The sequence below is a fragment of the Phocoena sinus genome, chromosome 3 (genome assembly GCF_008692025.1).
Source record: "Phocoena sinus isolate mPhoSin1 chromosome 3, mPhoSin1.pri, whole genome shotgun sequence".
NCBI classification, from domain to species: Eukaryota; Metazoa; Chordata; class Mammalia; order Artiodactyla; family Phocoenidae; genus Phocoena; species Phocoena sinus.
Window position 1 is genome coordinate 30,644,996 of NC_045765.1, and position 12,585 is coordinate 30,657,580.

A 12,585-nucleotide genomic window follows, 5' to 3' on the forward strand; every position below is an offset into this window, starting at 1 on the left:
AAAACTACTAGAACTAATCAATGAATTTGGTAAGGTTGCAGGACACAAAATTAATGCACAGAAATCTCTTGGCATTCCTATACACTAACAATGAAAAACTAGAAAGAGAAATTAAGGAAACACTCCCATTTACCATTGCAACAAAAAGAATAAAATACCTAGGAATAAACCTACCTAAGGAGGTGAAAGACTTGTACTCAGAAAACTATAAAACACTGATGAAAGATATCAAAGGTGATATAAACAGATGGAGAAATGTACCATGTTCTTAGATTGGAAGAATCAATATTGTGAAAATGACTATACTACCCAAAGCAATCTACAGATCCAATGCAATCCCTATCAAACTACCAATGGCATTCTTCACAGAATTAGAACAAAAAATTTTACATTTTGTATGGAAACACAAAAGACTCCAAATAGCCAAAGGCAATCTTGAGAAAGAAAAACAGAGCTGGAGGAATCAGACTCCCTGACTTCAAACTATACTACAAAGCTACAGTAATCAAGAGAGTGTGGTACTGGCACAAAACCAGAAACATAGATCAATGGTACAGGATAGAAAGCCCAGAGATAAACCCACACACATATGGTCACCTAATTTATGACAAAGGAGGCAAGAACATGCAATGGAGAAAATACAGCCTCTTCAATAAGTGAAAATACAGCCTCTTCAATAAGCTACATGTAAAAGAATGGAATCAGAACACTTCCTAACACCATACACTAAAAAAACCTCAAAATTGATTAAAGACCTAAATGTAAGGCTGGACGCTATAAAACTCATAGAGGAAAACATAGGAAAAGCACTCGTTGACATAAACCACAGCAAGAACTTTTTTGACCACCTCCTAGAGTAATAAAAACAAAAATAAACAAATGGGACCTAATTAAACTTAAAAGCTTTTGCATAGGAAAAGAAACCATAAACAAGATGAAAAGACAATGCTCAGAATGGGAGAAAATATTTGCAAATGAAAGAATGGACAAAGGATTAATCTCCAAAATACACAAACAGCTCATGGAGCTCAATATGAAAAAACAAACAATTCAATTATAAAATGGGTGGAAGACCTAAACAGGATGGTAATTCTTAAGCAGTGTTCCATATAAGCTTGTGATTATAAACTTACTTTAAAAAAAAAATCACCAATTCTAACCTAAACCAATTGAACTAGATGATCTAAGTGTGTGGCTTGGTACATGCATTTTGGAAAAAGTTTCCCATGTGATTCAGAAGTACACCATTATTAAAAATCACTGGGTTCTGAGATCTGAGTCAGATATTCTCCCTGAGCAAGTAGGAAGTAGCATACTAACAAAGACCCCTGATGAGACAATCTCACACTCTCACTTAGGTACCATTATATTGTTTAAAAAACCTTTGAACAATATAAACATGTGAAACATTTTCAACTTGTTTAGTTATTTCTGCTGCTGGCAGTAGACAAAAAAAGCCAGGAAACTGGTAGGAACAGTATTTTCTCCCTCTGGACAACTTGCTAATGAGGTTTATCTCACTCCTTACGCTCAGAGAATTTAATGCTCAAAAGACTTTTGAACATTAGTCTTTTGAACACCAGGCTTCCCTGGTGGTGCAGTGGTTGAGAGTCCGCCTGCCGATGCAGGGGACATGGGTTCGTGCCCCGGTCCGGGAGGATCCCACATGCCGTGGAGCGGCTGGGCCCATGAGCCAGGGCTGCTGAGCCTGCGCGTCCGGAGCCTGTGCTCCACAATGGGAGAGGCCACAACAGTGAGAGGCCCGTGTACCGCAAAAAAAAAAAAAAAAAAAAAGACTTGTGAATGGGATCCATGCAGCAATCCACATGCAAAATACAACTGTGCATAAACATGGCATTTTTCATACTTTCAAATGAATCTGCTTCTGAAAGTCCTGTGAACTCAAACCAAATTTTCTGCTATTCTGTCCCACATGACTGCATGTGGAAATTTGCTTGAAGGTAGGGTATATTCTACTCTATTCTTTTCACAACTCATATTCAGACATTTACTACTACCGTTTCATAGTCAGATGTATTAATGTTCACCTTCTCACTGTAATTGAAAATTCCCTGCTATATATTAGTAAACTGCTACCAATATTATGGTAATTAACTTTCTCATTGATATTTCTAATCTGCTTCAATTCCTTTTAATTTGTTCATCTTTTCACTACATTTTGTGGCCTTAGGAAATTACTCCAAATACCCTCACATTCAAAAAGTTGTTATATTTTTCAAGAGGTTAGTCATATAAATATTGTCATAGTCCATACTGTCATATTCAGAATATTCTATCAAATGAGAAAAACATAGATAAAATACAATGCAACATCTTTAAATATACCTTCCATGTTTAAAGTCAGGAATGCCCTAATATAGCCTGAACACTTGAATTATTCCTCTCAAACACATTAGTAAAATTATAATATTTATAAGAATATGATAATGATGAATACATATAAGATATATTCAAATTCATGCAATTATTGTATGTCTATCTTTTGTCTTGTTTCTTATCTTCAAAACTAGATTCTAAATCCTTAGTCATCATTGCCAAGTTTTGAACTATACCATTATACAGTAAATTTGAATGGCAAAATTTTATATGAATGCTCAACAGATTAATCATATGAATGTTTAATATAAAACATAATAATAAATAAAAGTAGCAGTGAACTTGGAAAATGAAAAACACTTTACTCTTTCCTCAATTTGCTAATAGGAAGCTTTTTGATCAGGATTGTTTTCGATGCCCAGACATCTACAAAATACTTTTCTTATGTTCCTTTCTTACTAATCAACTAAGTTTGAATACCTTCATTGCATAACACGCTTTCAAATCTTGAACCAGGTCAATACCCTCTATAGATAAGGTTAACAGGAATGATAAGAATGTCTCTTTGTCCTTATCTGGTCATAGTCTGTTTAGAACAATAAAGGAACATCCAGTACCTGGGAAATAAGATGGAGATTCTAAATACCATGGAAAGCTTTCTCTGTATTCCATTATGCTTATTTATGGACATGACTACCATATTATATTAGGGTGGGATAGGACTGCTGGGACAGAATTTAGATGATTAATGTAAATTTGGAAATTATCAAAATTTTATGACAGTTTCTAGTGATGCATCTTTACTCTGGGCCATTGTATAACTTCTAAGTTAAGGTGAATGTCAAGAGGACACTAAAATAGCCCAAGATTCCACTAATGAGATTATCTCCCTCTGTCATATTATTAATTTATATTACTTAAGCGCCTGCAGGGGAAGAGCTAAAGGGAAGGGCTGGAGGGGGAAGAGGATGGACACTTGCTAATTGATTGACAAGGAGTTACTTCTGAGTTCTACCACAAATATGCTTTGGTTATTTTAATTCATCTTTAAATTGCCCTCTTGTCAGCTTTTTATCTTTATTTATCATTTGGGAAACTTTCATCTAAAGGGAATTTGTAGTTATTTGACATGTACACAACTTTCTATATATATTTAAGCTATCTGATCACTCAAAAGCACTCTTCCCTCTTGTTAAGTTACAAAATTTCACAAGTATTGATGTATTAAACTCACCTTTCCAATAATCTGTGAAAAAGGAAATAGTCCCAAAATTTAAAGCATTAAAATGAATTGATCATGTATCATAAATATGAATGGTTTTATCCAACAGTATATTGTAATAGAAGAGTTGTGGGGAGGTTTTTAGAGTGACTGAAGCTCTGGAAAACTCCACTGATAATGGGAGCAAGGGAGTAAATTTCAGGAACTTCCCAATGTTGGCTGGGGAAGTGCTACAGAAACTTCTGTTGACAATAAAGTGAAATAGGACGTCTCACAAAATGGAGAAGAAATAAGTAAAAACAAAAACAGTTGACCTTAAATAACTGAAAAGCCATACATGTGTTATGTCTAAAATAAAATGGGACCAAGTTGAAGAAAACAAAACTTTATTTTCTAAAAATCCTTTCATATCTAAATTGTTAAAGGAATTCTTCTTTAGAACATGAAGCAAAAGCCAGAACATTGAATGACAAAAATTAAATGCTTATTTAATTGGTTATTTAAATAAACACTGATTTGGCAAAAATTTAATTAAAGGGAATAGTTGCTTGTACATACACATAATATTTATTTCTGATAATTCTATAGTGATATAATCAGTAAAATAATACTCATAATAATTCCATTTTTGCTAGATCACTTTCTAAATGAAAGGGATTTAATAAAACATTTTACATTCAGTACTTAAATTTATTTTCACAGTATCAAGTATAATGAGTTTTACTTGTTTACTAACTGTAGTGGCAAGCCAAAAGATATGTTCAAGTCTTGATCCCCACTACCTGTGAATGTGATCCTATTTGGAAAAAGAGTCCTTGTAGATATAATTACAGTAAGGATCTAGAGAGGAGATCATCCTGGATTTACGGGTCCATGTATCCAATGACTAGTATCTTTACAAGAAGAAAGAGAGTGAGATTTGAGACACAAAGAGAAAAGAAGGCTACATTAAAAATCCATGTGAAGACAGAGGCAGAGATTGGAATTATATTATACAGATACAAGCCAAGGAATACCGAAGTGTGCCAAGACGCTAGGAGACAGGCATGAAATAGATTCTCCTTAAGAACCTCCTAAAGGAACCCCACCCAGAACTATAAAAAAATAAATTTCAGCTGCATAAAGCCACGAAGTTTATGGCAATTTATTAAGACAGCCCTAGGAAACAAATACTCTGACATATAACTGCTAATTGCCTGGTATTTTTCTTATTAAATCATATGCTAATCACAGCTTAAGCTGTCAGTAACTAGGTATCTCCAGCTTGTAGGAAGAACGTTACAAGTGTTAGACAGAAGGCCTTTGGGCTCGTCTTGAGAGTTTCTTAGTGAAGACAGACCAGGGTCAGACAGTTTTGGTTTCACCCCAACTCTACTGGTAATCAAATGAAAACTAGGAAATTACGTTATTTGACTAAGGTCAATAAGCATCTTAATGCTAAAATTGGAAAAGCCCCAGTACATGTCTCCATGAAAAAAGCTTCCCTTCCCCCTAATGACATACACACACAAATATATATTACCAAGTACCTAAATATTAACTACTAGGTTGATAAAATATTTCATAGTATTTGCCTATGTGCAAAGTAAAAAAAAAAAAAAGTTATTAAAGTTAGTGAGTTTTTTTACGTTTTTATTAAAAAGTCAATATATACACACACACACACAAACTGATTATGTTTCTCTTACCAGAAATATGCAGAATAAAAAATTCTAAAAACTTAGAATAGTATCAAATATATCAATTGCCTAAGAAAGTTTCTAAGAAATAATATACAAGGAACAGAAGACCCCAAAATACTTTGAGTTAGATTAAACCAAAATAAAATAAATGGAGAAAAATATTATGTTCATGGACTAAAAAGATTCAATATTGAAAAGATGTCAATTACACTAGTTTGATTTGCAGATTCAATGCAACCCCAATCAAAACCCCAACAGTCTTCTGTGTGTGCATGTGTGTGGTATGTGTGTGTGTGAGAGTTTTCAAACTAATTCTAAAATTTATATGGAAATACAAAGTGCCAATAATAGACCAGATAATCTTGAGGCAGACAAGAAGGAGGGAAGATTTACTCTACTGGATGTTAAGACTTATCATAATACTAATATATCTAAGAGAGTTTGGTATTTGTTTAATTTTCATATAGACCAATGGATCATTATTAGAAGTTCAGAACAAATCTATATCTTTATGGGCACTATTTATGACAAAGGTGGTGTTGGCAATGCAGAATAGTGAGGAAAAGACAGTTATTTTGATAAATGGTGTTTGTCCAATTATAACTCGATGTGGAAATATGACAGTCAAATAAAATCTGACTCCCACTTTACACGCAATAGTCAATTCCAAGTGGATTGTAGACCTAAATTTGAAAGGTGCAACAGTATGCTTCCCAAACAATATTAGGAGACTATTTGTAAGGTCTGGAAGAGTAGGGATCTAGCTGTTAAATGGTAAGCAGTAACTATAAGCAAAAGATTGATAAATTAAACTACATTAAATGAAAAACCTATTTACCAGAAGATACCACCAAAAGAATAAAAGGCAAGCTACAGAATGGGAGAATATATCCGTAACATAAAACTGACAATATATCAGTACAAAAATGACACGCAATCCAAGAGAAAAATAAAAAGATCAAGTGTCTTGGGGCTTCTGTGGTGGCGCAGTGGTTAAGAATCACTCTGCCTATGCAGGGGACATGGGTTTGAGCCCTGGGTTTGAGCCCTGGTCCCGGAAGATCCCACATGCCACAGAGCAACTAAGCCCGTGCACCACAACTACTGAGCCTGCGCTCTAGAGCCCGCGTGCCGCAACTACTGAAGCCCACGCACCTAGAGCCCGTGCTCCGCGACAAGAGAAGCCACCACAATGAGAAGCCTGCGCACCACAACAAAGAGTAGCCCCCACTCACCACAACTAGAGAAAGCCTGTGCACAGCAACGAAGACCCAATGCAGCCCAAAATAAATAAATAAATTAAAAAAAAAGATCAAGCGACTTGAATGATACTTCACACACAGGAAATGATAAACATATACAAATGGGCTTAGCCTCATCAGCAATCAGGGAACTGAAATTTAAAATTATAATAGGATGTCACCCTACACCCATCAGAGTAACTAATGTGAGACTTACAAGGCTTAGTGTTGGAGAGGATGTGATATACCTGGAATTCTTATAGTGTTGGTGGTATTTATTGTACATTGATAGAGTCACTTTTGAAAACTGTTGGGCGTTATCTTCTAAGATTGACCAAATACATTCCCTATACCTAATATGGGCCTAACTGAAATACTCACATATGCCCAAAAGACACATACAAGAGTATACGAGGATGTTCAGTTTTACTTGCAATAAACAAAAGTTGGCGAAAACCCAAATGTCCATCTGCAGTAAAAGTGATACATAGTATATTCATACACTATTCCTTTGTATTTCAAAGTAAACTTCAAGGAAAATAACTGAAATACAGTTATATGCAATAACATGGATAAATCACATAAACATAATACTGAGCAAAGAAATCAGACACAAAAAGTGACATGTGCATGATTCCAGTTATATGAAGTTCAAAAGCAAATAAAACTAGAGTGTTAGAATTCAAGGCAATGTCTATATTTAAAGAAGGGGGCCAAGTATCAAGAAGAACTTTGAGAGTACTGTCAATATCCTACCTTTTGACCAACATGGTGGATACATGGTATTCACTGTGTGATAACTCATTGAGCTATATGTTTACTGGCATTTTCCTGCATGTGTATTATAACTAAATATAAATGTAAAAGATTGAAAACATACGTAAGGTAAATACAAAGCAAAGCAAACCAGTATAATTTTCTTACCATCAGACAAAACATATTTTGAGGCAAATGGAATAACTGGAGAGAAAGAAGACATACTTACCTGTCTTTGTATATGTTACATTTGAAATATTTATTATACCTTCAAATAGAAACGTTGAGGAGCCAGCCAAATACAAGAGTATAAAATTTATGGCAAAAGCTAGTACAGGAACTAGCTTCCAACTAGAGTTTCTCTGTCAGCATATAGAAAGCATTCACAGCCCTGGGACTAAATGAGCTCTGCCAGGTGGAGACATTATCAATACAAAAGAAGCCCAATGACAGTCATGGAGTATTACTTGTTAAAGAAGGAAGAGACAAATGGGGTGAAATTATCCAAACTTCATGTTCATAAGCAAATAGAGTGTGAATTTGCCCCAAGTGTTGCTAACACTTCCATTTGGGCAATTTTTAATACATTTTTCAGATCTGCATTTGGAGGGCAATTTGATATGCCAGGTTCCAGTGTCTAATACGGCTATACCATGTTGAAGTTGGGAGTTTTCCAGTCACTCCTCCCTGGTCTTAAAATCAGCAGAATGCCAGGAACATACACTGTTCCTAGAATGTCCTTGTCTTTTTCCCTACCCAGATGCTTTCATTATTGAACCTCAAGCTCCTCAGAAACAACATGCCACACTCAGTACTTACCCCCCTCCCACATGCCCTGGAAAGTCTTTCTGTCCAGTGTATTGTGTTTCAAAGTAATGTATAAATACCAGGTTGGGATGAATACCAGCACTCTCAAACCACATCTATGACACATGTAACGGGATAGCTGCAAGGTGTCTGTGTTCTGTGTTGGGCTGATATTAAGTCTTTGAATCAGAAGGCAAAGGTGTGAAGTGACTTCTTATCTGTTTCTAGTCATCTTTGATTTTATGAGGGGAAGCCTAGGTAGATATTTCTTTTGCCAGATTCCCTGGCATTATATTTAATGTGATTCCTACTGGATTACTGATTAAAAAGATTTTATGAATACTTAAGATGTTCATATTTACCCTTATTCTTACCCATGCTAATTTACTGCTTCTCAACTTCTGTTTCATATTTTGTCACTTGAAATTGTCCTGGACTTCATTTCTACCAAGTGCTGTCAAATAGGGGTTAGCAAACAGAGGCCTTTGTTTATGTCACATCTGGTTCCTCACTCAGAAGGGGAGTAAGCACAAGTTAAATGTAATTTATAAATTAAATAAGAGGGAAAAACTGCTAAATTGAGAAGACGAACAGTATTGCCTCTTATGAAAGAAAATGTACACATTGTCCCTTTGATCCAGTTTTGATCTCACAGATGTGCAACAGACAGAAAGTGCTTTACCAATCACTTAGACATAGGAAAGGTGATTGCATCAATAGGATATATGACTAGGCCCCTGTGGTCTGATGGAGATGCAAGACCTGGTGTCTGTTTAGGTCCTGCTATCAATCAGCTGCATGACCTTAGGCTGGCAGCACAGCCTCCCTGAGCCACAAACATTTAGAAACAACCTCTAAAGATAACCCAAAAAGAGTTTTGTGTGTGAGTATTGAATATGATAAAAGATATAAAATGATTTCAGAAACCATAAACAGTGTTAAAATACTGTTAACAACAATTAACTTGATTACAATTACCATTTTTGGACAACATGTAGGCATCAGGTTAACTAAGTAATATATCCAAGCCTCCCAAGACCAGTCTAAATAATTATAGTGAAGAACTATTGGGGTTTTTTTCTCTCCAGCATTTATTAACAACTTTCCTTCTAATAACCCTTCAGTATTCCTCCAGAGGCCGCTCCCCTTTCCCCAAGTTCTCCTCCTGAAGTTAACTTTACACCAGCTTAATCACTTGGCTATACAGAATGTCTCCAGAATGAGCTTGTGACTAAATCACAGCCAGGGGGACATAATTTTGGATGGAAAACTGAACTAAGACTTTCCTTTTTTTCCTACCATATGAGAACCTGAAAGACTGTTATCACAGAAACAATTGGGAACTCTCTCATACCCAGGTAGAAAAACAGAACTTACCCAGAAGAAGTAGCAATGAAGGATTGATCCTGGGATACAGCATGAATTCTGAATTGTCAATCGAGGTGCACGTGAATCTGACACTTAAACCAGAAGGATTCCTAATGGATAGAGAAGGGTAAAGGTGATATCAATATTCCGTATCACTTACGAAGAACCTGTAGCTCAGAAATGTCAAGTAATTTTTCCAAACGCCATCTGTGTGTGTATAATATATATACATATACATACATACATATATGTGTGTGTGTATGAAGATCCAGTTACTGAAACAGAAATGGAATTTGAATTCCAGAGCCTATTTTGGGCTCTCTACCTACATGTGGGTAATTTATTGGTCCCTAAATAAATTGTGTGTGAGTATGTGTGTGGGTGCTTGTGTATTCTATATTGAAGATAGCTTTGTTGCAATGACAGAATGTAAACACTGTTTATCACTTTGGGAATGTTCTCCAAGGAGAAGGATCCTAGAAATAAATAGGATGATATTTTTTTCTCTTTTTAATAAGTGGAATCTCTTCATTTAAACACACACAATGTTTATTTACATGGCATTTACCCTAAATTTAATATGAGAACTTTAAAGAACATAAGCTCTGAGATATGATGGTATGTGCTAAAAATACATTTGCAATTTCATATTTATATGTAAATATATATATACCTTCAAATAGTCATTTTACGGGACACTCAGAATATATATTGTACTTATCATATTTGAATTTGAGATATAAGAAATCTGTTGCTTGTTAAACATTATGGGCCTCTTTTTTTAAGAGTTCTAGGAAGTTGTTACTTTCTAAATGCTTGAGACCAGGCCAGGCCAATGTTGCGCATTTAAATGTTCTAAAATGTTGAGTGTAATTTAAACAATATTTAAGTAAAAAGTATCAGTCTTGAGTCCATCAGCACTTGTACTGATTGTGATTTACAGATTACTAATGTGATACCTCTTTCTGCGAATCTGTTCACTGTCTCCAGGTTGAGACATAATTGCTTGGGAGTTAAAAACAATACTGTCTAACTCACCATAACTTTTTGAATGACAGTAACACTGTGAGGTAATAAAGAGCAACCAAACAATGAAATCATCAGATGTTTTTGACTGATTTCCCTGAAAGATCTAAATGTATAGGTATCACACAGGAAAGGTCCTTTGTGGACCATGAGATACACAACCTTCTGTTTCCAAACTACACATCTACATCAGGTAAAACTTCCTAAATCTCTACAGGAACAAGCTCTGGCATTTAAAAGGATACTTTTTAAAGAGGAAGGCTGTGATTATCAGAGCTACTGAAGGCTGTTCTTCTCAGGATCATAAGTCAATAATCTGAAGAGAGGTTTATATTTTAGATGTTGGGTATCAATTGTTTCTGTCAACATTGTATTTGCCAGGAAAATCTGTCAAGTAGATATGATAATGTGACAGTTCTAAGCATTGTCTTATACTTCCAAAAAAAAAAAAAAGGTATGGACGAATAGCAGTATTGTATCCTTAGAAAATACAGAAGAAGAAAAATAAAGGAGAAAACTTTAATGCCTGTTGGATTAGTTTTTTTGCACAATAAAAGCACAGTCGATATTATTCAATTATTCAAAGGAGAGTGAGAAGTACAAGAAGGGCCCTAACAAAGCGCTACCCTCATGCTAGTGCATAGACACTGGTAGCTACTGAAAAGAGTCTTGAATAACAGATGTTTCCTCTAGTCTCTGACCTTGTAAAAGTGAGTTTGTCAACAAAAGACCAGGATGCCACTTGCTGTGTATATATAGACAAAAAATATGGGGAATGACGAGCATCTAAAATGTTATCATCTACTATTTTAGGTAGAGATGTTTAGGCTTCAAGTAACAGAAAACCTAACTAATATTGGCTCTAGTAATCTGTAATTATCTCACTTTGAAGAAATATGAAAAAGGCAATTGTGGGATTGGTCCGACAGTGTCCTGCTTTGTTCTTATTGGATTTTCACTGTGGGCTTATGTCAGAGTCACACTATAGATGTTACAATCTCAGAATCATGTCGTCACACCAGTGGTCTAAGCACAGAGGAAGGGGCAAGAATAGGAATTTACTTTTTATCAAAGGAAAACCTTTTGTTGAAATCCAAAAAATTGCCATTTACATTCTATTGGTTGTAACGTCACTGAGCACCCTGAACTAGGAAAGAGGCTGGAATGTGAATATCAATAAAGGGATGGTCATACCTCGCTTGTCTAATTATCATTCAGTCCTTTGTGCTGGGTACGTTGCTGTACTGAACAAGACTGGGGGACTCTGAGCAAAAATGAAGGGAAACATGACAGTTGGATAGGCAGTAGCAGTCTCTGACAGCTACCAAGGAGCTTCTAAACTACTACTTTCTCTTTTCCGTTATATCTCACACATCTCAACTAGCCTGTTCATGGAATTGGCCTGAACTCTCAACTTTATAACTTGTGTATAGGAAGGGAAAGATGAGAATAAGAATGCATGCATGATCTCTTTTTCTTAACTGATTCACACCACATTTTTTGGGATAAATTTGCATATAAGGAGACTACAGTGGGTTGAATGGTGGTCCCCAAAACGATATGCCCACATTCTAATTCCCAGAAATTGTGAGTTTGTCCTTGTTTTGAGAAAAAGAGTCTTTGCAGATATAAGGATCTTGAGTCAAGATCATCCTGGATTATCTAGGTGAGCTCTAAAGATAAGAACATTTATTTTATGAGAGACACAAAGTGGGGATTTGACAGAAGGAGAGAAGGCAATGTGACCCCAGGGCAGAGATTAGAGTGATGCAGCCACAAGCCAAGAGACATTGGAGACACCAGAAGCTGGAAGAGTCAAGGAAAGCAGTCTTTGCTAGAGCCTTCAGACAAAGCACAGTCCTGCTGACACTTTTATTTCAGACGTCTCGCCTCCAGAACTGTGAGAGGATAAATTTCTCTTGTTTTAAGACACCAGTTATTCCTTTCCTCCTTCCTTTCTTCATTCTCTCTCCCTCTCTCTCTCTCTCTTTTTTGTACTGGTATTATAGTTTGTATTAAAGTTAAATAATCTATTTAACTCTGGAAGAACTGTCAGTAAATATCTGGTCCTGATGACTTTATATGTGGGATAATTTTGTTGTCTTATACATTTACTTGTTACAGGCTTTATGTTTTTACTTGTTTC